Below are 27,908 nucleotides of genomic sequence, written 5' to 3'. Positions count from 1 at the left end.
GCAGCGAGCAGGCAGCAGCATGAGCGGCCCGGATCCTCCCCTCTCTGTCAGAGAGGCCGGGCCCGGGACGGCTGTGCCCGCAGCACATCCCTGATGACCAGCCACTGACCTCCCCCGCCCGCCACTGGTACACATAATATGAAATAGAGCTATGCAGAGTACAATAATCCACAAAACAGTGAAGCAAAGACCAGTTGTACATATCAACATCTCAAACAATCACAGTACATAAATGTAACAAATAGGATCGGCTCTGGGAGGTAGAAAGTAGTTTGACCCATAGGTTAAGAAGTCACTGAGGCTAGGAAGTACAACAAGTCACTCAAATCGGGATCTCTAAACCTCCTATAATTGCTCCAGGGAAGCCAGCTCAGTAGCAGGCTTGAGGTTGGGAAGCAATATACAGCCCCAGCTGTTTCAAATTCATAATGTGAGTGTACTGCATTTTCAACAGCTACTATGGTCACGACAGTAGGTGTGCGCCAATGGTGAGCAATCAATAATTGCATCGATATGAGTATCTGGCCCATCGTGAATTGGTCACTAGCGGATAGGTTAACGCGGCACACATGGAGAATGGCTAATAGGGGGTTAGGGATAACATAAAAGCCCAGGACTTTAGCAATAAGAGCAAACACAGAATTCCAGAGGCCAACAAGTGCAGAGCAGTCCCAGAAGATATGAAATAGTGTACCCACCCTGTCACCATTGCGCCAACACAAATTAGAGGTAGAGTGCTTCATTGTGTGTAAAAGTAAAAAGCGAGAAGACAAATTCTATTCCTCTTCCTGGACTGTGCTCCCTAAATCTACCTGCCATTTCATCTAAAAGGGAAACTCCTGTAAAGGGTGAGAGGCAACAATAAGGTTATACCATCTGGATATGTAATAATCCTTGAATCAGTTTAGGTAGGGGGGATAGGCTATGGGGGGTTGTGTAACCAATGTCTGAGCTGTAAATATTTGTAAAATTCCCTATGGGGTAAGGTGTATTGAGATTGAATTTGGGCAAATGAAAGCAAAAGATCCATTCAAAGTAACCTCATGAAGGGATATAATTCCGTGAGACACCCATGTGTCAAACCCTAGGTCCGGAATTAGGCAAGCTAAGCCCTTTAAAGAAAATTAGAGGGAGACAGGGAAACAGTAACCAACTTGAGAGCTAGTTCCAACAATGCTTTTCGGGTAGAATGTACCACGAGAGATTTAGCAGTCAACAGCTTGCCTTTACTTACCGGGAGTAACAGAATGTCTGTTAAGGGGAATGGAGACATCAATCCCTGTTCCAACTAGAGCCAAATCTTGGGGTTATCTTGAGAGAACCATGCTCTCATCTGTGTGAGAATACAAGCCAGTTGGTAGGAATGTAAGTCTGTTTTAGGGAGAAACATCATGTTACGGGCCAATCTCGGCATCTTACCACGCCATACATATTTAGTGTAAAGAGAAGAAAATTTGGACAGTAAGTTATGTAGAAGGAGGATCGGGATAGTTCTAAACAAGTACATAACTTTGGGGAGAAGCATCATTTTTAGGGCTGCTATGCGCCTCTTCCGTAATACATGTTGCATCATCCAGTCAGTTGTCAATTGTTGGATTTTGCATAATAAAGGGGGATAGTTAGCTAAAATCAAGTCTGACACCTTTGGGGTGACCTGGACTCTGAGATATTTAAGACTTCTATCCTGCCAGGCATATGAGTAAGTAGCCTTCAGCGACTGTAAGAGGGAAAATTTACGGGAAGCGCTTCCGTCTTAGTGTTATTTAGCTTATAATAGGACACCTTGCAGTACCCTTCTCATGCAGCATGCAGAGTTTGTAAGGATGTGACTGGATCCGTTAATGTGAGGAGAACATCGTCCACAAATAAGCAGACCTTACAAGGTTTCCCAAAAAGTTCTGGACCTTTGATCGAATCATGGGATCGCACCTTCTCAGCAAAAGCTTCAATGGCGAGGGCAAAAACTAGTCTAGTGCGTACCGTTTGAAATCAGGAAGCTCAAAGAGAGCATTTCATTCACAAAAACTCATGCGGATGGATTAAAATAGAGCGCTAGAATGGAAGTGAGTACTTTACCAGTAGATCCAAATTTACGTAACACTTCCTGGAGGTACCCCCAATGTAAACGGTCGAATGCCTTCTCCGCATCCAACGAAAGCAACAAAAGGGGTTCAGTGGAAGCGGAGAAGGCATCCAAGACATTGATAATCCTTCTGGTGTTATCGGGGGATTGCCGGCCAGGTACAAACCCCACCTGATCTTGATGTAAGGGAAGCGGGAGTAAGGGACTGATCCTATTAGCTATAAGCTTTGCATAACTTTTGACGTCCGAATTCAGTAGGGCTATGGGGCGGTATTTGGACATAATAGCAGGATTCTTCCCAGGTTTTGGAAATGCAACTATGCAGGCTTTCTGCTGGAAAAGTCCCGGTAGAGGAAGCACAATTATAGACCGACGCTAAGATGGGATCAGTGACTCCTTGAAACATTTATAAAATGTATTAATGTACCCATCCGGGCCAGGTGCTTTGTCCAATGGGAGGGAACCTATAACCTGACCTATTTCTTCGTGGGTCCAAAATTGCTCAAGAGCTCCGAGAGTTTCCGAATTTATGGAAGGGACGTCAATGTCATTTAAAAAGGCTACAATGGATTCGAGGTCAGGTTGTGGAGTTGCCAATTCATGCTTCAAATTTTAAAGGGTAGAGTAGTAAGCAGCAAAAGCATCTGCGATTGCAGACGGGTCTGTTACCTTAACATTATTGAGATTGATAATTGCCCTCACCCATTCTTTTGCCAGTTTCCCCCTTAATTTTCTGGCTAGTATTCTGCCTGCCCTGTCCCCTTGTATATAAAACTTCTGTTTTAATTTGAATAGGGTCTTATGGACCTCTTGGACGGTTAATGTATTCAATTCATCCCTAACAGTATGTAGTTACTGATAGATTTTTTTATTAGAGGGGGAGGCTTTAAGCTGATGCTCCAAGTCTGTAAGATGCGTTTCAACATATGTCTGATGCTTACGAGAAGTTTTACGTATGCGTGCTGCTGCTTGAACAGATGTGCCTTGGACAACTGCCTTGAGGGCGCACCAGTGGGTAAACTGAGAGGTATCTTCTGGGTCATCAGTATCTACTGTACATATAGGGAAAGTGTTTGGGAAATGGACTGCTTCGCCTCCACATCGGAGAAAAGAAGTTCTCCAAGGCGCCAGGGGCTGGGGGGTGGTTTGAATTCAATAAATATCCCAACGTACAGAGAGCGCCGACTGATCAGACCATGACACTGGCAGGATAGAAGCCTTTCTAATCTGTTGGAGCGTCCACTTATCTGAAAGAACCAAATCAATTCTCGAATAGGAGCCATGAACTTGGGAAAAAAGGTATAATCCCTATAGGTGGGGTTCTTGGCCCTGCAGACATCGTAATTCGTATAGGATATTCCTGAATATAGGAGAGTGGTCATGAGTCAGAAGTGCCCGGAAATCACGGTGAGCTGAGGACCTATCTATACATGGATCTAGAACCATATTAAAATCACCCAATAATAACAACGCCCCCGATCTGCAGGACTGTAGGACTTTAATAAACCATCTGAAAAAGGGAATTTGTTTGGAATTGGGTGTGTATATCGTTGCCAAAGTTACTGGTTTGTCCCCCAGCCTAACTACAAGGATCAGGTATCTACCATCCCTATCCGCGATCTGTTTGCCCAAAGTGAAATTACAAGCGTTAGACAGCAGGATAGCTACCCCTGCTTTTTTGCTAGGGCCATTAGCCATATAGCAGTGTGGGAATCTATTATTCATGAAAGCTGGCGGGGACGTACTTATAAAATGGGTTTCTTGCAGAGCAACCACATGTGCTTTACATTTAGCAAAGTGATTCAAGGCTAATCGCTGTTTGTTATGCGAATTCAAGCCCTTAACATTCAGTGATAAAATATTAACCATTAGGGATCATAGTAAGATAGATATTAACTGGACTGATCCAATATGTTATACCATTAAAGACATGTTGGAAAGTGTGTACTAGGACCAGGGGGGATAAAACAATGGAAAGGGATAAGGAAATAAGAAAACAAAAGGGGTACCACAAGGGTGCCATTTGAGGTTGCCTATAAAGGCGACACATGGGGGTTGAGGCGAAGGGAGGCACCCTCCGACACTCCCCAAAAAAATAACCATAAAATACGGAAACTGACAACAACAACAATTTGGGAAATATAGGGCCGGATAGATGTGAAAAGGGCCACGGCTAGCGGTCACAGTGTCAACGGAATGTGTGACATATACTGTAACCCAATACAGTAAAACATGAGCGTAACAAAAAAATAAACTAGAGGGCCTAAATATCGTAGTGGGAGTAAACATAATCAAACAAGGAATGACCCCCTTCGGAAAAAAAGAAAAACTTAAGGAGAGGCCCGTCGCAGTATTAAAGCCCTTACACATAAAACATAATAACATCAGAAATAACCTGGTAGAAAAGGTAGGTCAATAATAACGTACAGAAGCACATAGCAGTTAAAACAACATGGAGTAACACATCAGTAAAAGAACATTCAAATAAGCTATGTCAGTCAGGTGGGTTCATACGACCTGCTTGGGGTTGGGTTTTAGCGGGTGGAACCACCAGCAACAGCCCAGCCCTGAGCCAATGTGTGGCTTTGAGGAACCTTTGCTGAAATGCCCTCTATATTCCATGAGACTAGCAACTGAGTGCCAGCCGCGGGTGAAGTGACCACGGTAGTAGAGCCATTCCATCTACTAAGAAGCTTAGTCGGGAAGCCCCATCGATAAGTAATATCAGCTTTGCGTAATGCTTTGGTAACAGGAAAGAACGACCTACGGAGGGCCAGCGTAGCAGCAGACAGGTCACCGAACACTTGAAGATCACCCAGGATAGAGGCCGAAGCATCCGATTGCATAGACGCCCGGAGGACTTGCTCCTTAATATGGAAGTAATGCAGCCGCAGTAGGGTATCTATTGGCACATCTGACGGGGCATTTTTTTGCTTTCGGGAGATGGTGAATTCGGTCAATGAGGAAGTTATGAATGGAGACAGTGGGGAGGAGCTTCATAAACAAATCCGTCACGAATTGTTGAAGATCAGCATTGGGTACAGACTCCTGAATACCAAGTATCTTAATATTATTACATCGTGACCTGTCCTCCAGGATACTGGCTTTCCGTCGAAGGTCCATAACTTCAGTCTGCAAGTCCTCATACCTAGTGATAAACTCATTATGGGATTTCACCACTGCTTCCAGCTTATTTTCAAGATGGTCCGTGTGCTGTCCAACAGTGTCAACCGATTGCTGGCAACATTGTAATGCAGCTTTAAAATCAGCAGATATATCGGTCTTAAAGGTGACCAAGAGTTGCTTTATGGCGTCTAGCGTTAGAGGAGCATCATCGCCCAGATCAGAAGCTGTCATAGGGTCCGAGGACGTCTGATGAGAGGACGTAGTTAAATCCTGTGAGTGTTTAGGTCAGACATCCGGCAACGCTGAACCCTTAGAGATCTGAGTCGGGGGAGAGTGTTTGAAGAAGTTCACTGGGTGAGCAGACGACTGCTCTTACTGGCGCTTAGGTTGCATAATCGAAACATACTTATTCCGCAGTAAAAATACAATTGTAACAAGTTGGTAATATGAGGACAAGCAATGCTACTCCAAGTTTCGTAGACACAGAACAATATCACAGCATGTAGGAGTAAAGGAGGGATTAGAATGTGATTACAGTGAGAACATTATTCCAGACACAGCTCGTGGGAGCACCGCTGGAATCCCAGCATCAACAAAAGTAGGACAGGGAGCAGCCACATGGCCCAGGACCAATCTCTCCTGGGGTTGTCGGCAGCAGAGATCATGCCAGCGTTGCATCCACTAGTCGGCTCGCCAGCAGGTAGATCTAGGGAGAATGATCTGCAGTTGTGGAGCACAGGTAGGTAAACCGGAACTTGAGTGGAGCCACCACAAACTATCCCTCAGCCTACTATAGCACTCCTTTAAAATTGGCTGGGTGTCAGAGAGAGCAGGGAAGGCAGTGAAAGCAGCTGCAGATCACTTTCCAGGATCCAAGATGGCGGATGGGTGTAACAGCGGCTCCAGCAGTGCACACAGCAGGATCACCGCAGCCTGTGTCCCTTATTACAACAGCCTAGAAGGGTGCCCGCAGGTTAGCGCCGCTCCGTGTGGCTGGCCGCAGTCTCTGATGTACAGGGCGGGGACAGGAGAACACAGCGCGCCTCCAGATCCAGACGTAAATTGAGTCTGCACGGGCGGACTAGGCCCCAAGCATGGAGGTCACCAAATGGGACGCCCGGCTGATTTCTCTCCAGCCCAAGTGAGCGGGGAAGGCACGAGGAGTAGAGGGGTGAGTAAGGGGCTGGGAAATTCTGCGGAGGCACCCTTATTATCATACGGCAGTAGGAGCCATTTAAAGATGCTGATGCCCCGAATGCTGGCCAGGCCACGCCTTTTTTAATTTTTGAAAGTCACCTCAAAGTACCCATAAAGCATCTTTTTCCTACTTTCTTTTGCATTTTTCTTTTTTTTTCGTATGAAAGTAAATAAAATTGTTTGCTTTTTTATATTTTACTTTTTTCTACAAAAATGCACAAATCAGCCATTTAACACCGTTTAAAAATCTCCAGTACTTTCCTTATGACCACTAAAAGCCTTCTGTATGATTATGTAAATGAAAATGTCAATTTTTGTGGGTCCAGGAAGGTTACCCCACTTTTTCATGCACTTCTCTCACATTGCATATGGTTCACAATTCGCAAACCCCCATTGCGAGTACCACGAATAGGCATTTTTAATTGGATTGGAGAAATCTCGGGAGTATGCATTAGTGCGAATGTCTGCGAGTTTCATGAAACAACTCGCACCTAAGTGGACTGACCCCTTAGATTGTCCTTCTGCCATATGTTTATAGCACTTTACTGCACAAAGATACTGTATGTTCAACATTGTCAGAGACACTGACATTAGAACAAACAATAGATATTGGCATTCAATGAATGTACTAATTTTCCACAAGTGAATACATCTTGGGAACTTCCCAATACACAAAAGAGGAGTTTTGTTAACTAAAAACAACAACAAAAACAGTCGGCTGAGCTGAGTAAGGAAAGCTTGGTGAGGTCACAAGGTCTCCCTATTATTATTATTATGATAAAAAGATTAGAAATTAAATCAAACCTTAAATCAAATCAATTTACACAAATCATGTACCTCATGTTTAAAAGGCCTAAAGATAGACCTATAGTTAGAATGTATATTCTCATTTGCATAACATTTATTCTTTATTAAAATCTACCCAACCCATATAGAAAGTCATTGCGATTGTCTGAGCTTTACTTCTGTGCACAAGATCGCCTGGCAAAAATGTATCCCGGATTTATACAACTGTAAATGTACTTAACAAAGACAGCAATCACAGAGAAATTATATCAGGAACATCAATTTTGATTATCTGCGCATAACGCATATTAAATATTCTACAGCTTATAAACGAATTTCCACATAAAGCACCATGAGACAAGTAGACCAAAACGGCTCCGTGTGTGGCAGCATAAGGGTCATTTACAGCTTGCACAGATTGGTGAAGAAGTTTTTCCATTTTTGTGACATCATGAACTTACTTACAGTATATATATTTGTACAGACAACAATGACAGCATGCAAAATTAAACTCTTTATAGGAAGAGCTGGGTTGTTCATGGCATTCATTGTTCAATGCAGCGGGATCAGTATGAAATCCCATTGCACAGGATCTCAGGACTCTAAATACCGATGCCGGGATCCCACTGGTGAAAAAGCAGACAGGGGTGAGTAAGGGGTGCTCTCCCCTCTCCCCACAACCCTAACCCTCCCTACCCGCAGCCTAACCCTAACTTCCCACCTTGGTGCCTAACCCTAACCAACCCCCGGAGGTGCCTAAGCCTAACCCCCCCAGCGCCTAAACCTAACCCTCAACCCCCCCCCCCCCCGCAGCCTAACTCTTACCCTCCCCCCCCAGAAGCTTAACCCTAACCCTCTGTGGGGGGTGCCTAACCCTGACCCTCCCTCCCCACAGCCTAACACTAACCCCTCAGGACGAAGCCTAACCCTAACCACCCGAAACACAGCCTAAACCTACACCCCCTGGCTTACCTCTCTAGCACCGCGGTGTATCTTCATTCGGCATTCCGGCTCTCGAGATTCCGGCACCCATTCTGGATGCTGGTGTCGGCTTTCAGAATTGGGTTGGGATTCCGGTGTCAGTATTCTGACTTCCGGGATCCAGGCAGCTGGGATCCTGACTGCTTCCCAATGCAGCACTGTAACATACTTTGCATTGCCCCCAAATGCAAAAAGGAGACCTTTGTGTTGTGGAAAGGGCTCTGAACCTTAAAAAACTGAGCTTCAGCATTTATATGAGAGATGTGTGGCGGACACTTTTTGAGTTTTGGTTTTGGATCTGGATCTCCGTTCCTATTTTGCATCTGGATTAGTTTTGCCAAAACCACCCTTTCGGGTTTTGGTTTTGGATGGGTTTTTTTAAAAGACATAAAAACAGCAAAAATCACAGACTTTGGAGGTAATTTTGATCCTACGGTATTATTAGCCTCAGTAATATTAATTTCCACTCATTTCCAGTCTATTCTGAACACCTCACAATACTGGTTTTAGGCCAAAAGGTTGCACCGAGGTAGCTGGATGACTAAGCTAAGCGACACAAGTGGGTGGCACAAACACCTGGCCTATTTAGGAGTGGCACTGCAGTGGCAGACAGGATGGCAGGTTTACAAACTATGCCAAAAAAAATGCTCCAAAGAGCACATAATGCAAAGAAAAGAGGTGCAAGATAGAATTGTCCTTGGGCCCTCTCACCCACCTTTATGTTGTATAAACAGGACATGCACACTTTAACAAACCAATCATTTCAGCGACAGGGTCTGCCACACGACTGTGGCTGAAATTATTGGATTGTTTGGGCCCCCACCAAAAAGGAGGCAATTAATCTCTCTTTGCACAAACTGGCTCTACAGAGGCAAGATGTTGTCCTCATCCTCCGAGTCCTCACCCCCTTCAGTGTTTGCATCCTCATCCTCAGAGAAATAATTCCACACCGAATAGATGGATTTTTTGGTATTTTGCCCAGGCATGACAATGGACTTTTTCATCCCATGGCCAACAACTGTCTCCACTGGTGCCTTATTCAAACAAACCACATCACCATCAGAATCCACATCGTCAACTTCCTCCTCAGTGCCAGCTACACCAATATCCTTCTTATCCTGGTGTACTTCTACAGTGACATCCTCAATCTCAATATCAGCAACTGGGGCGGTGCTCCTCCCAGCACTTGCAGGGAGCATGCAAATGGTAGTAGGTGTCTCCTCTTTTCATACAGTCTTGGGAAGGTCAGGCCAAGACATCGCAACCGCGGACACACTTGGACTCTCCTTGGGGATTTGTAATATCTCTGAACGCACATTTGTTTTTCTCTTACATCCTAGAGGATGCTGGGGACTCCAAAGGGACCATGGGGTATAGACGGATCCGCAGGAGCTTGGGCACACTATAGAGACTTAAAGTGGGTGTGAACTGGCTCCTCCCTCTATGCCCCTCCTCCAGACCTCAGTTAGACTTTGTGCCCAGGAGTGATGGGACACACACTAGGGGAGCTCTCCTGAGTTTCTCTAAAAGACTTTATGTTAGGTTTTTTATTTTCAGGGAGACCTGCTGGCTACAGGCTCCCTGCAGTGTGGGAGTGAGGAGAGAGAAGCAGGACCTACTTCTTCTTAGTTTAAGGGCCCTGCTTCTCAGGCTACTGGACACCATTAGCTCCAGAGGGTTCGATCACTTGGTGCGCCTAGCTGCTTGTTCCCGGAGCAACGCCGTTACTCCCCTCACAGAAGCCAGAAGAAAGAACCCGGGTGAGTATTAGAAGAAAAGAAGACTTCAGTGATGACAGAAAACTTCAGTAACGGAGGTAATAGCAGCAGTAGCGCTGCGCTCCATGCTCCCACACATCAACGTCTCTGGCAGGGTGCAGGGCGCTGGGGGGGAGCGCCCTGGGCCGCATGTTGCTGAGGTTTTGATCACTGGCGGGGGGACATATTTAGGTGCCCGGGCACCGGGTACGTTCACCCTGCCAGTGTGCCGCGAAACGGAGGGAGCAGCAGCGGTAGCGCTGCGCTCCCTGCTCCCGCACACCATCGGCTCTTGCAGGGTGCTGGGGGGGTGCGCCCTGGGCGGCATATACTGAATAGATCGCTGGCGGGGGGACATATTTAGTTGCCCGGACACCGGGTATGTTCACCCCGCCAGTGTGCCGCAGCGATCGCACTGCGCGCCATTGCTCCACACACCAACGGCTTATGAGGGTGCAGGGCGCAGGGGGGTGCCCTGGGCAGCGATTTCTATTTATGTTTATATACAGGGGGTTATAAGCTGTATATAGGTCCCCCAGCTCAATATATGTATTTGTATATATATTTTTTGAGTGGGCTTAAGCGCGCCGAGAAGGGGCGGAGCTTAGCCCTCACAGCGGAGTCAGCGCCATTTTCCTCAGGTCCCCGCCAAGGCTTGCTGTATAGTAAGAAGGAGGGGGGGGCACATTGGTTTTTAATGCTATATGGGAGTCATATAGCATTATGTTTGATAATGGGCGCATAATCTTTGTTGTGATACATAAATTCAGTGTTTCCCTGTTTGTTTACCCACTATCGGTTAGTCGACATATGTAGACATGTGTGATGGCTTTGTCACAAGCTGCTGTGGGGATAACTGTCGGCTTCGCCGGCGCATGGCGGTACTTGATTTGGAAAATTAAGTATTAGCAGGTTGGTGTTTGTGTGCTTAAAAAAGTAAACACGCTTGTGGAGACACAGTTGTTTGTGGGTGCCCTGTCGGCATCAACGGTATTCACTGGGTAAAAAAATTAACAGGCTGTTATTGCCTTGTACCTGTATATATATTTATAGGTATATGTGGGGGGAGTGTTATGGAAATTGTATATATATGCTTCCCTCAGACCCCTCGGGGTTCCAAGATTGTTATTTTTTGCCCGCTTACTATTCCCTGCGGTCGACATATACTAAGTTTCTGTCGACCATAACGTTCCTGGTAGATCCAAATCTGGGGCATGTCAGTTCATGGTCATACACATTCAGAACACATTACTGTCACTAGGGACCGGACGGGTCTGGACAATCCACTTGCATATAGGTTATATATATATGTATTTATATGTATACGTATATTATTTTCTTCCCGACGCAGAGAGAACATTGTGGCAGTCAACTCCTGGTCGACACAGAGCCGGTCGCAAAGGATCATACACAGGAAGCTAAGTGATATTTTATTTCTATACTTATTTGCACTGCATGTACATGGGAAAGTGTTCTGTTCGGACAGGCATCCGATAGAATTACCCTACAGAGAGTGGGTAAGGTGGCTTATGTTGATTATATTCTATAACATTGCAGCAGGTTGCCGCGTGACGGCAGGAGGTGTGGCCGGGGAAAACTGCTGAGGTTGTCTCCGAGATATACTGGAGGGCCGGTATACAGCGGTTTGGGGATGCCTCAGTGTAGTCAATCTCGGCGGATACCACTGGTAAGTCTAGCTTTGTGAGTTAGACTCCTTCGCAACGGTTGGGGCCACATTCTTTTGTGGGATGCAGTTGTTTTAATCGTTCAATACCGTTCCTTTTTCCTTTTCTGTGAAGACAGTGGAAGCTGAAAAGGTAAGAGTTCTGCAGCCCTGTTTGGTCCGCAGAAGCGGATCTCGGTTTCTGTTTTAACACATCCACCACAGGTCGCTGAGTCTATCTGGCTGGATCCCACTCCGGTGGGGACTCGTCTACTAATTTGCGTTAGTCCGAGAATTGGCCTTGACCCGCTAGGGCGGGTCAAGGAGCAAAGCGACATTGGCAGAAGATGCAAAAGTTTGCAGCTGGGTGAAAAGACTGGTGAGCGCTTTATTAGCAGTCTTCGTTTCGGAGGTAAACGACGGAGAAATAGATTTCCTCTGCAGACGCGATCTCCGTCCGAGGGGAAGACCAGTCGTTATCGAGATGTTTTCACTGAAGTGTCAAGTTTTTGGTGGAGTGCCTCATTTGGCCGTGTTGGCGCCTCGCCCCAACGAGAGGCCTAGGGGATATTGTTCCAGGTCAAGGGACACGCAAGCTATAACAGTGGATGCCCGTGACACCTTGGGTGTTTTCAGTCGGTCTTTGGGTCCTCTCTATTTTCATTTTTTCTGAGGGTGATAAACGTAAAAAGAGCAAAGGTTCAGGCGATACTCTCTACTCCGGTCTAGCCAAAGAGGGCTTGGTATCTGTTTTTTTCAGGGTTTACTCATAGAAGATCCCTGGACTCCTCCTCTACCTGAGGAGCTGTTACAGCAAGTTCTGGGAGTGTTATCAAGCATTTACGCGCTTCTTCAGGCTAGAAAAGAAGTACCGGCAGAGCTTTACCACTGTAGTTGGCATATATATATATATATATATATATATATCTATCTATCTATCCTAGACGACTCCTACGGAAGTCTTTCAGCTGGGTTGTTCTGCTCCACTCTTTGCAAGCAGGAGTGGCTGCAGGCCTAGAGTTAGGCTCCATTTCGGTGCAGTTTTGGCCTTATAGATTTTCTTTAAAAAAAAAAAAAGGGCATTGGCCACCTCTCTGGAAGTTCAGGCTTTCGGGAATGGAGTACTGTTCATTCAACCTTCTTTGTGCACCCTTGGCACCGTGGACATTTGTCGTGGTGTTGCGTTTCTTGTGTCACACTGATTGGAACCTTTACACACGGTTGTGTTAAAGTCTCTCTCTTGTAGAGTGGTCTTGTTATTGGCTTTGGTGTCCGCAAGGTGAGTGTTGGAAGTGGCAGCTTTGTCTCACATGAGCCCCTGTTGGCTCGTTCCTGTGGATGAAGTGGAATTGAGAACTCGTATAATAGTTCTGCCAAGAAGTGATTTATGTATTTCGCAGAAACCTGTGGTTTCTTCAAAGTCTCTCGATGTAGTCGGGGCTTTGAATATTTATGTCGCCGAATTGGCTCATATTGGGAGGACAAAGACTCTGTTTGTCCGGTATGCTCCCAACATGTTTGGGGCACCTGTGTCTAAGCAGCTTGTTACACACTGGATCTGGGATGCCATTAGGTGTGCTGGTTCTACGGCTGGTTTGCAGTTACCGTTGTTGGTGGAGACCCATTCTATTAGGAAGATGGGCTTTCTTAGGCGGCTGCCCGTGGAGCCTCTGTGGTTTACCGTTGCCGAGCAGCTGTTTAGTCGGGTTCAAATTCTTTTGCTAAGCTCCATGTGTTTGATACCCTGGCTGATGGGGGCTCCATGTTTGCTCAATCGGTGCTGCAGAGTTGTCCGCACTCTCCCGCCCGGTCCGGAGCTTTGGTACAGACCCCATGGTCCCTTTGGAGTCCTCAGCATCCTCTAGGACGTAAGAGAAAATAGGATTTTAGTACCTACCGGTAAATCCTTTTCTCCTAGTCCGTAGAGGATGCTGGGCGCCCGTCCCAGTGCGTACTGTGTCTGCAGTTATTGGTTATGGTTGCACTTTGTGGTGTTTCCTTTCTGTCAGGTTGTCGCTGACGTTGTTCATGCCTTGGCATGCGGTATCTTATTATTGGTTGTGTTGACATACAGGTTGTGTTGCATATTCTCTCAGCATATGGCTGTATGTTTTTCATACCGTGGGCTGGTATTCTGTTGAAGGCCATGTCTTGCGGTATGTTTGTGGTGTGAGCTGGTATAACACTCACTGTGTTTAAATTATAAATTCTTTCCTCGAAATGTCCATCTCTCCTGGGCACAGTTTCTAACTGAGGTCTGGAGGAGGGTATAGAAGGAGGAGCCAGTTCACACCCACTTTAAGTCTTTATAATGTGCCCAAGCTCCTGCGGATCCATCTATACCCCATGGTCCCTTTGGAGTCCCCAGCATTCTCTACGGACTAGGAGAAAAGGATTTACCGGTAGGTACTAAAATCCTATTTTTCCTGTACTTTAACAAGTTTTATTTTTATTTTTTTCGAGAGGAAGGAGGGCTTCCATCTTCATGAGAAGCTGAACCACCAGTCATGAACATAGAATTAAAAAAATGTTGCTAAAAATATGCGCTGTTAAAAACAGGACATGCAGCTGGGAAAACACACAGATTGGGTGTTCATCCAACACCCTAACTGGTACAGATGCAAACAGAGGACTATGTGTAATACCCTGCGCTAACTTGTTTAAACATGTAAAAGGGACAACTTCACCACAGTGACATAATAGCACACAACGTGGGTCACACAACAAAGATAAAAATACTGAGCTTTTTATTTTTGATGAATTGGTCCAGCATCTGCTCCAGATAGTTCATAAATTGCGATATAGCAAGTCCATTTGGTGGATATCTGAAACAATATATGTGCTGCCCTCCCACAGGTGAGTCCACGGATGTTCAGTGTGGTAGACAGGCACACGCAGGTCTGGAATCTGCAGCCTCGCTCCCAGACAGTGATCGGCGTTGACGGATGTCCAAAGTGAGTTGTCACAACAACCACACTCTTCAGAGTGTGGACTCACCTGTGGGAGGGCAGCACATATATTGTTTCAGATATACACCAAATGGAATTGCTATATCGCAGTTTATGAACTATCTGGAGCAGATGCTGGACCAATTCATCAAAAATAAAAAGCTCAGTATTTTTATCTCTGTTGAAGTGGTCACTTTTACATGTTTAAACAAGGAAGCGCAGGGTATTACACATAGTCCTCTGTTTGAGTCATGAACATAGGCCAAGGTCTTAACCTTTCCTTGACACTTCATGTCGTGAATGGCATATTGTCAATTTGAAGTTTTTTTTTATCAGATAATTTCTTCTTTTTTTTTTGGTTCTTAATTTTTGCTTCTTGGGTTTTACATGCCCTCTATGACATTGGGCATCGGCCTTAGCAGACGACACTGATGGAATTGCATTGTCAATGTCATGACTGGTGGCAGCATCAGCTTCGGCATTAGTACTAGGAACTGGAAGTGGTTCCTGATCTTCCACTATTTTTTCCTCCAAATTTTTGTTCTCCATTTCACAGGACAGCACCCCTTTATTATTACAGCACACAGAACAGTGCCCCTTTATTTTCACAGCACCCCTGTAATGTTACAGCACCAATACAGGGATAGTGTATCTTTATTTTAACAACAGCACCCCTGTATTTTTACAAGACAGGGCCAGTGTACTTTTATTTTAACAACAGCACCCATGTAATTTTACAGCATACAAGACAGGGCCAGTGTACTTTTATTTTAACAACAGCGCCCTTTTATTTTTACAAGCCAGGGCCAGTGTACTTTTATTTTAACAACAGCACCCCTGTATTTTTACAGCATACAAGACAGGGCCAGTGTACTTCTATTTTAACAACAGCACCCCTGTACTTTTACACGACAGGGCCAGTGTACTTTTATTTTAACAACAGCACCCCTGTATTTTTACAGCTTACAGGACATGGCCAGTGTACTTTTATTTTAACAACAGCACCTCTGTATTTTTACAGCATACAGGACCAGTGTACTTTTATTTTAACAACAGCACTTCTGTATTTTTACAGGACCAGTGTACTTTTATTTTAACAACAGAACCCCTGTAATTTTACAGCATACAGTACCAGTGTACTTTTATTTTAACAACAGCACCCCTGTATATTTACAGACTACAGGACCAGTGTACTTTTATTTTAACAACAGCACCCCTGTATATTTACAGACTACAGGACCAGTGTACTTTTATTTTAACAACAGCACCCCTGTATTTTTACAGCATACAAGACAGGGCCAGAGTACATTTATTTTCACTGCACCCCTGAATTTTGACAGCATACAATACAGGGCCAGCACACCTGTATTTTCACAGCATACAAGAGGACAGCGCTCCTGCCCCCTGTACAACACAGTGACAGCCAGGACAGCAACACTCATGTACAGCTGCAGCATCCCTAACAGCACATGAAACACCAGTGACAACCAGGACAGCACCCCTAACATCACAGGGACACCACTGTGACTGGACCCCTAGAGAGCACACACTGACCCCACCCGACGTCACCACCCACAGAGAGAGACAGAGGTCTGTCTACCTCACTCTCCAAGTTCGGAGTAAAAATTGTGGCGACGCGCAGCTGTTTAAATGGAATTCAAAACCTGTGAGAATCCAACAGCGGGATTATGACGATTTGCCTTGTTCTGGTTTCCGAGTCTGGCGGGCTCGGCTCCCGCCTCAGAACGTGAAGTTCGGGGGGGTTCGGATCGCTGAACCCGCTCATCTCCAATTTATACAAGGAAGTGCATTTACACAAATCCCACTGTATCTTGGACTGCAATCTCAAAAAAATAAACATACATTGTAATTGTGCACTCTGAATACACAGTTTTTAGAATTAGTTAAATCATACTTTACAGTACCTTTAGAAGGCATTGGAATATATTTTGCCTTATATCTTGCTATTCTCTGCAAAGTCTGAAGAATGCAAATGGTCTGATTATGCTGATCCAATACTCTTCTAATATTCAGCTGGACAAAAAAAAAAAAGAAATATTTTTCAATATTATAAAATCTTTGACAGAACTAATAATCAATGCTGATAATTCTGTATGAATAACGCAAAGGTACAAAAAGATATACCAAAAAATTCAGGGATAACAATTACTCCATTTTCTTGACAAACACTTCAGTGAGGCTGCTCATGTGCAAAACTCCTCCTTTGTTCATAAAGAAATTGATGGGAAGAAAACGGAATATGAATGAGTAATAAGGCCAGTGAAGTGAACAACTTTCATAAAACAAAATTATGGTTAAGGCAATTACAGGTTCTTGAAACTTGTTGCCAAAAAATGGTTGTAAGCAATGTAGGAGGTTAAGCTCAATATTTGCACATTCTTTATTCATTAACAAAAATATTTTTTTTCTTCTTTACTTAAAAAGGATATATAATAATGGGGGTCATTCCGAGTTGATCGCTCGCTGGCTAGTTTTAGCAGCCGTACAAACGCAATGCCGCCGCCCACTGGGGAGTGTATTTTAGCTTAGCAGAAGTGCGAACGCATGTGCAGCCGAGCTCTGCAAAATCAGTTTGTGCAGTTTCTGAGTAGCTCTGCACTTACTCAGTGCTTGCGATCACTTCAGCCTATTCGTGTCCAGATTTGACGTCACACACCCGCCTAGCGAACGCCCAGCCATGCCTGCATTTTTTCAGACGCCTGGGTTTTTCCAAACACTCCCTGAAAATGGTCAGTTGCCACCCAGAAACGCCCCCTTCCTGCGGCCATCAGTGCGAATGAAAACATCACTAGAACCTGTGCAAAACCACAAAGGACTTTGTACCCGTACGTCGTGCGTGCGCATTGCGGTGCATACGCATGCACAGAAATGCCATTTTTTAGCCTGATCGCTGTGCTGCGAACAACAGCATCTAGCGATAAACTTGGAATCACCCCCATAGTACAGTCAATGAAAACAAATTGGTTACAGAACTAAAAAGGACAGATTACCATTTGCTGGAGGAGTGAACTGCAAGTAATGTTATCTGTACAGAATGATGGAGTCAGTGTCATAGTCTGAGAAAGCAAGACTACTTGTAGCACTCTGGTTTATTGTTGATATGATACAGAATGACTTAATAAATATGTACACGTGTTAGCAGCCACAATGCGGTTCAGGGAGGACGCAGGTCCTGGCCGTTGCCAGGCGACCAGGACGCTGTGCCTCTTCTGGCTGCCAGAGTCCCTTCTGGTAGTGGCTTCACAAGGGGGGTGCGTGCCGCTTCCGGGTGTCACCCGCCGAGGGGTGACACCAAAATGCCAGCTCCTGCTCAGTGACAGGAGCCGAGTGTGGCACTGTTACATTACGTGCAGCACTCGGCTCCTATAACTGTGCAGGAGCCTGCACTGCAGGCACATCACTCCCCTGGAGTCAGCCCCCACCTCCCAAATCCCCAAGTGACAAAAAAACGGGTGTCGGGACGTGAAGCCCTGCCCCCTTCCTGCAAAGTCCCTTCCCTTTTTGTCATTCAAGCATCAAAAACGTGTGACAAGCCGTGAAGCACCGCCCCCAAAATGAAGCCCCACCCCTACTGTGAATCCCCATCCCCTTTTCCTTGCAGCTGCACTGTGTTCCAGGAGGTGAGTGACGCCTCTGCCACCCAGTGCCTGGCAACACTACTGCAGAGGTGCCTGGGAGCCACCGGGCGCCTGGCAATGGAGATGCCAGAGGCAGACAGCATACCCCGTTACCGAGGAATTATTATATGTGTTCGTGCAGCAGCGCAGCTGCACAGAGTTTTTCATTAGGAGAGCTTAGTTTGAATTGTTGCAGGCACCTGTTATAATCCTTTCCTGTGCACTCCTCTAACGCTGGTTATAGTTCCTGCTTCCTGTGAGTAACTGCCAGCCTTGTGAGCTCTCGTGCTAGAGAATCTTTGCTAATCCCAGTCCTGTCTGGATCCTGTCTGCCTAGCATCAGGTTGTAGTGTGGATTTTTCCACACAGTATTCGTTCTTTGTCTTGTCTTTCTCTTTGTTTTTTTCTGCTACATACCATTATCATTGTCATTTGCATTCAGCTGCTTTATACATAACCACCACATTTGCCCTTATCAACACAGCTCCATTTCATTACAGTGTCTCTCCCTGCCCCCTTTTTATCTTTGTACGTGGTCCCAGCTCTGTTGGTCTGTCCTCAGTCCTATTTCTGGTCCCAGTCTTTCTCATCTTGGCTTTGTCTTTTCTACCAGCAGATAACTCTAGTCATCTCGGGGGGTAAACTCGTACCGTCATCAGTGGCGTAAGTCCTGGTTGGCATCCCAGTACCGGTAGGCGCATAGAGTCTTATAGGAAAAGCGGCTCTTATAGGCAAGAAGACCTGCTGGTGCACTCTACAAGTCTTATTTTGGACAATAATCCCGGATCTTTTGGATAATTATTATTATTATTACATTTTATTTATAAGGCGCCACAAGTGTTTCACAGAGCCGTTCAAAGGACAGTACTGGGAGACAAACTTAGCATTACAGTAAATAAATAACAAAAATAGAGTACAGGTAACAAAGAGCACCACAATTCTCAAAACATAATACAGCTAAAATGGAAGAAGTGAGGGATTAATCATCGTACTACTTGGGGCTGGCGGCCAAAGATAGAGATGAGCCTTTACCAGCAGGAGAAAAAGCGGGTAAAGATGGTCGCTGAGTAGGAGAGAGCTGCGAGTGAAATGTGTCAAGAAAGGGCTTTGACAACAAGAAGAAAGGGGGCACTGCTCTGAAGAGCTAACAATCTAGTGCTAAAAGAGCTAACACCTGCATGGGATTATTATCCAGAAGAACTGGGATTATTGTCCTGAAGATTATCAATTTTTCATCTACTTGTCGTCATCTGTCACCCCGGTCTCCACGCCAGTCTGCCCAGGTACTTTCCTCTAATCATAACAATACGGAAACAAAATTACAAAAAACCTCACTGCCGTTGACTTCATCCTGCAGCAAGACACCCCATGCAAGTGAAATGGTGTGGTCCTGAAGCAGACAGGTGTTCATGAAGGTATAAAACGGGTAGAGGGGCACTGATTAGATCATTTTCTAATGATATGGATTGCCGGAAGGAGCTAACTGAGCTTGAAAAGGGGATCAGCATAGGCTGCGTGATGTCATGTTTTTAGAGCAACACTAGATTGGTATACAGAAGATTTGGTATCCCGGATGGACTGGCCAGGTCAGAGTCCAGATCCTAACCCCACTAAGAATTTATGGGACAAACTGGAGCAACAGGTACGTTCTAGACTGACTCGACCTTCAGTGTCTCAGTTGGTCACTTTACTTAAGGCGGAATGGCAAAGCACACTGCCTGCTGTTGTCCAGGAACTTGTGGACAGTTTGGTAAGAAGGGTGTCTGCAGTAATCACTGCATGTAGTGGGCCTACAAAGTACTGCCGTCAATAAAATTGTGTTGATCTATTTGCTGTTAGTGTCCAATCGCTTTGTCTACATAGTGTATTAGCAACTACAAGTGTCCACTTGCATCTGAATAGTTGTAACTCGGTACCAGTGGGAGGTTCATACATAGGCTAAGTGATTAGATGGCTTGTTATGGGTGTGTAGCAGAATTACACACAACTGAATCTTTCATGATCCTGTACATTATCCGAGCTTTCATTGCATGTATCAGGCATGTGTAGTCTACCTTTGGCAGAGGCTGAGATATCCAGGATCTTCGCCTACTGTACCCGGGTAACAGGACATCTGCCAATACTCCCGGAGTCTCACAGACATTCCAGGACAGTAGACAAATATACTCTGACATCACTGAAGACCAGACTAGTTCACTGGTTCCCAAACTTTTTGGAATCGCGGCACCCTAGAGTATCAGAATGTTTTCACAGCAACCGTAGGCCAAATGTTTCTTATTGAGAAATTTAGAAAAAAGAATATTTGTCATACTTAGGTTTAATTATCCACATATTTTAAGATTTCCAGCCACCAGTATTGGTTTTGCCTATTATATTGACAATAAATAATTTGAATTGGTCCTGGGCCACCAAAGCAGGCACTCCTGCAAGTGTCCAGAGACAACCCAGGGTGCCACGTCACAGTTTGGGAACCAATGGATTAGTTCATATGAAACACGGCAGAGTGAATACGTACGCATTTTTGGCCTCCTCATCTAATGCATTGTGAGTGACATTATGATCAAACTAGAGAACTTTGCAAAGGGATTCAACAAGATGCATATTTATCATAGGCCGAAAAGCCCTATGACCAGTGAAAATGGCTGCTTTTATGTCAATAAGGCATTTTTATATGTATCAAGGGGTTACCAACAAAGCCGACTGACAAAGTGACCAAAGTCTGCTTGACTTAGCACAACTGTAAGAGGTTTTAGCTCTATAGAAGTTCAGGATTTTAATAAGAATTTACTTACCGATAATTCTATTTCTCGTAGTCCGTAGTGGATGCTGGGGACTCCGTCAGGACCATGGGGAATAGCGGCTCCGCAGGAGACAGGGCACAAAATTAAAAGTTTGACCACTAGGTGGTGTGCACTGGCTCCTCCCCCTATGACCCTCCTCCAAGCCTCAGTTAGGATACTGTGCCCGGACGAGCGTACACAATAAGGAAGGATTTTGAATCCCGGGTAAGACTCATACCAGCCACACCAATCACACTGTACAACTTGTGATCTGAACCCAGTTAACAGCATGATAACAGAGGAGCCTCTGAAAAGATGGCTCACAATAATAATAACCCGATTTTTGTAACAATAACTATGTACAAGTATTGCAGACAATCCGCACTTGGGATGGGCGCCCAGCATCCACTACGGACTACGAGAAATAGAATTATCGGTAAGTAAATTCTTATTTTCTCTGACGTCCTAAGTGGATGCTGGGGACTCCGTCAGGACCATGGGGATTATACCAAAGCTCCCAAACGGGCGGGAGAGTGCGGATGACTCTGCAGCACCGAATGAGAGAACTCCAGGTCCTCCTTAGCCAGGGTATCAAATTTGTAGAATTTTACAAACGTGCTCTCCCCTGACCACGTAGCTGCTCGGCAGAGTTGTAATGCCGAGACCCCTCGGGCAGCCGCCCAAGATGAGCCCACCTTCCTTGTGGAGTGGGCATTTACAGATTTTGGCTGTGGCAGGCCTGCCACAGAATGCGCAAGTTGAATTGTGCTACAAATCCAACGAGCAATCGTCTGCTTAGACGCAGGAGCACCCAGCTTGTTGGGTGCATACAGTATAAACAGCGAGTCAGACTTTCTGACTCCAGCCGTCCTTGAAATATATATTTTTAAGGCTCTGACAACGTCCAACAACTTGGAGTCCTCCAAGCCGCTAGAAGCCGCAGGCACCACAATAGGTTGGTTCAGGTGAAACGCTGATACCACCTTAGGGAGAAACTGAGGACGCGTCCGCAGTTCTGCCCTGTCCGAATGGAAAATCAGATATGGGCTTTTGTACGATAAAGCCGCCAATTCTGACACTCTCCTGGCCGAAGCCAGGGCCAGTAGCATGGTCACTTTCCATGTAAGATATTTCAAATCCACCGATTTAAGTGGCTCAAACCAATGGGATTTGAGGAATTCTAAAACTACATTGAGATCCCACGGTGCCACTGGAGGCACAACCGGGGGCTGTATATGTAGTACTCCTTTGACAAAAGTTTGGACTTCAGGAACTGAAGCCAATTCTTTCTGGAAGGAAATCGACAGGCCCGAAATTTGAACCTTAATGGACCCCAATTTGAGGCCCATAGACAATCCTGTTTGCAGGAAATGTAGGAATCGACCCAGTTGAAATTCCTCCGTCGGGGCCCTCCTGGCCTCACACCACGCAACATATTTTCTCCAAATGCGGTGATAATGCTGTGCGGTCACTTCCTTCCTGGCCTTAATCAGGGTAGGAATGACTTCTTCCGGAATGCCTTTTTCCTTCAGGATCCGGCGTTCAACCGCCATGCCGTCAAACGCAGCCGCGGTAAGTCTTGGAATAGACAAGGTCCCTGCTGAAGCAGATCCCTTCTTAGGGGTAGGGGCCACGGATCTTCCGTGAGCATCTCCTGAAGTTCCGGGTACCAAGTCCTTCTTGGCCAATCCGGAGCCACGAGTATCGTTCTTACTCCCCTTTGCCGTATAATTCTCAGTACCTTGGGTATGAGAGGCAGAGGAGGGAACACATACACTGACTGGTACACCCATGGTGTTACCAGGGCGTCCACAGCTATTGCCTGAGGATCTCTTGACCTGGCGCAATACCTGTCCAGTTTTTTGTTGAGGCGGGACGCCATCATGTCCACCATTGGTTTTTCCCAACGGATCGCAAGCATGTGGAAGACTTCTGGATGAAGTCCCCACTCTCCCGGGTGAAGGTCGTGTCTGCTGAGGAAGTCTGCTTCCCAGTTGTCCACTCCCGGAATGAACACTGCTGACAGTGCTATCACATGATTTTCCACCCAGCGAAGAATCCTCGCAGCTTCTGCCATTGCCCCCCTGCTTCTTGTGCCGCCCTGTCTGTTTACGTGGGCGACTGCCGTGATGTTGTCCGACTGGATCAACACCGGCTGACCCCGAAGCAGAGGTTTTGCCAGGCTTAGAGCATTGTAGATCGCTCTTAGCTCCAGTATATTTATGTGAAGAGACGTCTCCAGGCTTGACCACACGCCCTGGAAGTTTCTTCCCTGTGTGACTGCTCCCCAGCCTCTCAGACTGGCATCCGTGGTCACCAGGACCCAGTCCTGTATGCCGAATCTGCGACCCTCTAACAGATGAGCACTCTGCAACCACCACAGAAGAGACACCCTTGTCCTCGGAGACAAGGTTATCCGCTGATGCATCTGCAGATGCGATCCGGACCATTTGTCCAGCAGATCCCACTGAAAAATTCGTGCATGGAATCTGCCGAATGGAATCGCTTCGTAAGAAGCCACCATTTTTCCCAGGACTCTTGTGCATTGATGCACAGACACTTTTCCTGGTTTTAGGAGGTTCCTGACAAGTTCGGATAACTCCCTGGCTTTCTCTTCCGGAAGAAACACCTTTTTCTGAACAGTGTCCAGAATTATCCCTAGGAACAACAGACGTGTCGTCGGGCTCAGCTGGGATTTTGGAAAATTTAGAATCCACCCGTGCTGTTGCAGCACTACTTGAGTTAGTGCTACCCCGGCCTCTAACTGTTCTCTGGATCTTGCCCTTGTCAGGAGATCGTCCAAGTAAGGGATAATTAATACGCCTTTTCTTCGAAGAAGAATCATCATTTCGGCCATTACCTTGGAAAAGACCCGGGGTGCCGTGGACAAACCAAACGGCAGCGTCTGAAACTGATAATGACAGTTTTGTACCACGAACCTGAGGTACCCTTGGTGTGAAGGGCAGATTGGGACATGGAGGTAAGCATCCTTGATGTCCAAGGACACCATAAAGTCCCCTTCTTCCAGATTCGCTATCACTGCTCTGAGTGACTCCATCTTGAACTTGAACTTTTGTATGTACATGTTCAAAGACTTCAGATTTAGAATAGGTCTTACCGAGCCGTCCGGCTTCGGTACCACAAACAGCGTGGAATAATACCCCTTTCCTTGTTGTAGGAGGGGTACCTTGACTATCACCTGCTGAGAATACAGCTTGTGAATGGCTTCCAATACCGTCTCCCTGTCGGAAGGAGACGTTGGTAAAGCAGACTTCAGGAACCGGCGAGGGGGAGACGTCTCGAATTCCAACCTGTAACCCTGAGATACTACCTGCAGGATCCAGGGGTCCACTTGTGAGTGAGCCCACTGCGCGCTGAAATTCTTGAGGCGACCCCCCACCGCACCTGAGTCCGCTTGTAAGGCCCCAGCGTCATGCTGAGGACTTTGCAGAAGCGGGGTAGGGCTTCTGCTCCTGAGAGGGAGCTGCTTGCTGCAGTCTCTTACCCTTTCCTTTGCCTCGGGGCAGATATGAATGTCCTTTTGCCCGCTTGTTCTTATGGGAACGAAAGGGCTGCGGCTGAAAAGACGGTGTCTTTTTCTGCTGGGAGGTGACCTGAGGTAAAAAGGTGAATTTTCCGGCTGTTGCCGTGGCCACCAAGTCTGATAGACCGACCCCAAATAACTCCTCCCCTTTATACGGCAATACTTCCATATGCCGCTTGGAATCCGCATCACCTGACCACTGTCGCGTCCATAAACTTCTTCTGGCAGAGATGGACAGCGCACTTACCCTTGATGCCAGAGTGCCAATATCCCTCTGTGCATCTCGCATATAAAGAAATGCATCCTTTAAATGCTCTATAGTCAATAAAATACTGTCCCTATCCAGGGTATCAATATTTTCAGTCAGTGACTCCGACCAAGCCACCCCAGCACTGCACATCCATGCTGATGCGATAGCTGGTCGCAGTATAACACCAGTATGTGTGTATATACTTTTTAGGGTATTTTCCAGCCTCCTATCAGCTGGGTCTTTGAGGGCGGCCGTTTCTGGGGACGGTAACGCCACTTGTTTTGATAAGCGTGTGAGCGCCTTATCTACCCTAGGGGGTGTTTCCCAGCGCGCCCTAACCTCTGGCGGGAAAGGGTATAATGCCAATAACTTCTTTGAAATTAGCAGTTTTCTATCGGGGTTAACCCACGCTTCATCACACACTTCATTCAATTCATCTGATTCAGGAAAAACTACAGGTAGTTTTTTCACACCCCACATAATACCCCTTTTTGTGGTACTTGCAGTATCAGAAATATGCAAAGCCTCCTTCATTGCCGTGATCATGTAACGTGTGGCCCTACTGGAAAATACGTTTGCTTCTTCACCGTCGACACTGGAGTCAGTGTCCGTGTCGGTGTCGGTATCGACCGACTGAGGTAATGGGCGTTTTAAAGCCCCTGACGGTGTCTGAGACGCCTGGACAGGTACTAATTGGTTTGCCGGCCGTCTCATGTCGTCAACCGACTTTTGCAGCGTGCTGACACTATCACGTAATTCCATAAACAAAGCCATCCATTCCGGTGTCGACTCCCTAGGGGGTGACATCACCACTACAGGCAATTGCTCCGCCTCCACACCAACCTCGTCCTCATACATGTCGACACACACGTACCGACACACAGCAGACACACAGGGAATGCTCTGATAGAAGACAGGACCCCACTAGCCCTTTGGGGAGACAGAGGGAGAGTTTGCCAGCACACACCCAAGCGCTATAAATATATAGGGACAACCTTAAATAAGTGTGTTCCCCTTATAGCAGCTTAAATATTATGAATATCGCCAAATAAGTGCCCCCCCTCTCTGATTTTACCCTGTTTCTGTAGTGCAGTTCAGGGGAGAGCTTGGGAGCCTTCCTACCAGCGGAGCTGTGTGGGAAAAATGGCGCTGTGTGCTGAGGAGATAGGCCCCGCCCCCTTTTCGGCGGGCTTTTCTCCCGGTTTTTTCAGTAATCCTGGCAGGGGTTAAATACATCCATATAGCCCAGGGGCTATATGTGATGTATTTTTAGCCAGTATAGGTAATCTCATTGCTGCCCAGGGCGCCCCCCCCAGCGCCCTGCACCCTCAGTGACCGCGGTGTGAAGTGTGCTGAGAGCAATGGCGCACAGCTGCAGTGCTGTGCGCTACCTTAAGAAGACTGGGAAGTCTTCAGCCGCCGATTTCTGGACCTCTTCTCTCTTCAGCATCTGTAAGGGGGCCGGCGGCGCGGCTCCGGTGACCCATCCAGGCTGTACCTGTGATCGTCCCTCTGGAGCTAGTGTCCAGTAGCCTAAGAAGCCAATCCATCCTGCACGCAGGTGAGTTCGCTTCTTCTCCCCTTAGTCCCGCGTTGCAGTGAGCCTGTTGCCAGCAGGACTCACTGAAAATAAAAAACCTAACAAACTTTTATTCTAAGCAGCCCTTTAGGAGAGCCACCTAGATTGCACCCTTCTCGGCCGGGCACAAAAACCTAACTGAGGCTTGGAGGAGGGTCATAGGGGGAGGAGCCAGTGCACACCACCTAGTGGTCAAACTTTTAATTTTGTGCCCTGTCTCCTGCGGAGCCGCTATTCCCCATGGTCCTGACGGAGTCCCCAGCATCCACTTAGGACGTCAGAGAAATAAAGCTTAAACTTCTTTACATTTATTTATTTACTAGCTGAATACCCGTGCTTTGCTATGGATTTTCAAGTATTTCCATTCGTATAACTTTATTTTTGAAGGACTTCCTGATAAACTAACTAGACTTACAACAGGACATGCTCCGCCCGATGCTGCCAATCTCTGTCAGGCCACACCTCTGGACAGGCCTTCCCCAGACTGATGCAGTCAAAAGGCAGGCACCGAGGAGAGAATGATCCGCCTCTTTCTCTGCCCCGTCCCTCCTCTGATGCTGTCCTGCTCAGTGCTATAGATGTTGGGACAACACGCCAAGCTCCGCCTGCTGTATGTTAAATATGAAAGGTTTGCAGAGATAGGCTGACTCTATTCCAAAGGGCCCTAGGTTTCCTTGCTTAGCTTCTCACTCTCCTTAGGGCTCCTGCTTTGAGGTAAAAAGGTAAAGATTTTCTAACAACCCTTAAGGTCACTGGAAGAGCTGTCCGGTACCCTTTACACAGCATATAACATACCTCCCAACTGTCCAGATTTTCGCAGGACAGTCCCATTCTTTAGGACTGTCCCACCTGCGGGCCGTAGTGTCCCGTAGTGGGGTGGGTACAATTTGGGAGGTCCCTGTCACTTATTACGTGGCTATTGCAGCGGTGAATAGATGCGGAGGCAGAGTGGCTGGGGGCATGGCCAGCATCTCCTTTCCTCCTATTGCTCTCTGAGAGGTTCGTCAATGTTTAGTTCAAGTGCCAGGTTAACCTCTGATAATTGAAACACTATCCTCTCCTGACTGGAAATAGGTTGGTTAAGTACTTAAATCTGAAATATATATATATATATATATATATATGTAAAAGTATTGAAGGTGCTAATATACTTAATCTCCTCACCGTGCCAATGGGACCCAGGCCTATGCCGGTTGCACACACGGTAGGACCGAATGTAGCTGAGAACTTCCAGCGGCTTGCGATTCACGTGGTATTGCCCCCTGAGAAGTGTTGATTTCTCTGGTACGAGTTCTGTCTGACTGGAGTTGCAGTTTTTATCTGTCTTTAAAATAAAACTTTTATGCACTTTGGAGTGCCCCCTTTTTCTTTTTATATATATATATATATATATATATATATATATATATATATATATATAGACAGAGGTGGTGATCCGGCACAGCCACATATTGCAGTGATACTCTGGGTGCCCTCACAAGAGAAGAACGAATAGCAGACTGATGGCGCGGCACTCCAGGGATTTTGACACTGACACTGTTATCCACTCAGTGTCAGTGTCAAAATCCTTGGAGTG

The 27,908-nt window shown here is 46.3% G+C and overlaps 1 protein-coding gene across 4 annotated transcripts in view; it reads right to left on the bottom strand.

Annotated features, from left to right (window-relative positions):
• The window catches only part of HECW2 (HECT, C2 and WW domain containing E3 ubiquitin protein ligase 2), a 1,325,610-nt gene that overhangs the window by 1,055,777 nt on the left and 241,925 nt on the right, over positions 1 to 27,908 (bottom strand). For 2 of the 4 annotated variants that reach the window (XM_063934134.1, XM_063934138.1), the window contains exon 2: positions 16,467 to 16,575. The exons of 1 other annotated variant lie outside the window; for it this stretch is intronic. The gene's annotated coding sequence lies outside the window, so the exon portion shown is untranslated. Of the gene's footprint in view, positions 1 to 1,234; positions 1,372 to 16,466; positions 16,576 to 27,908 lie in introns of all 4 variants that reach the window. One more of the 4 variants, XM_063934135.1, reaches the window with a different exon arrangement.

Source organism: Pseudophryne corroboree, chromosome 7 (assembly GCF_028390025.1).
Source record: "Pseudophryne corroboree isolate aPseCor3 chromosome 7, aPseCor3.hap2, whole genome shotgun sequence".
Taxonomy (NCBI): Eukaryota; Metazoa; Chordata; class Amphibia; order Anura; family Myobatrachidae; genus Pseudophryne; species Pseudophryne corroboree.
This window is presented reverse-complemented; position numbering and strand designations above follow the sequence as displayed.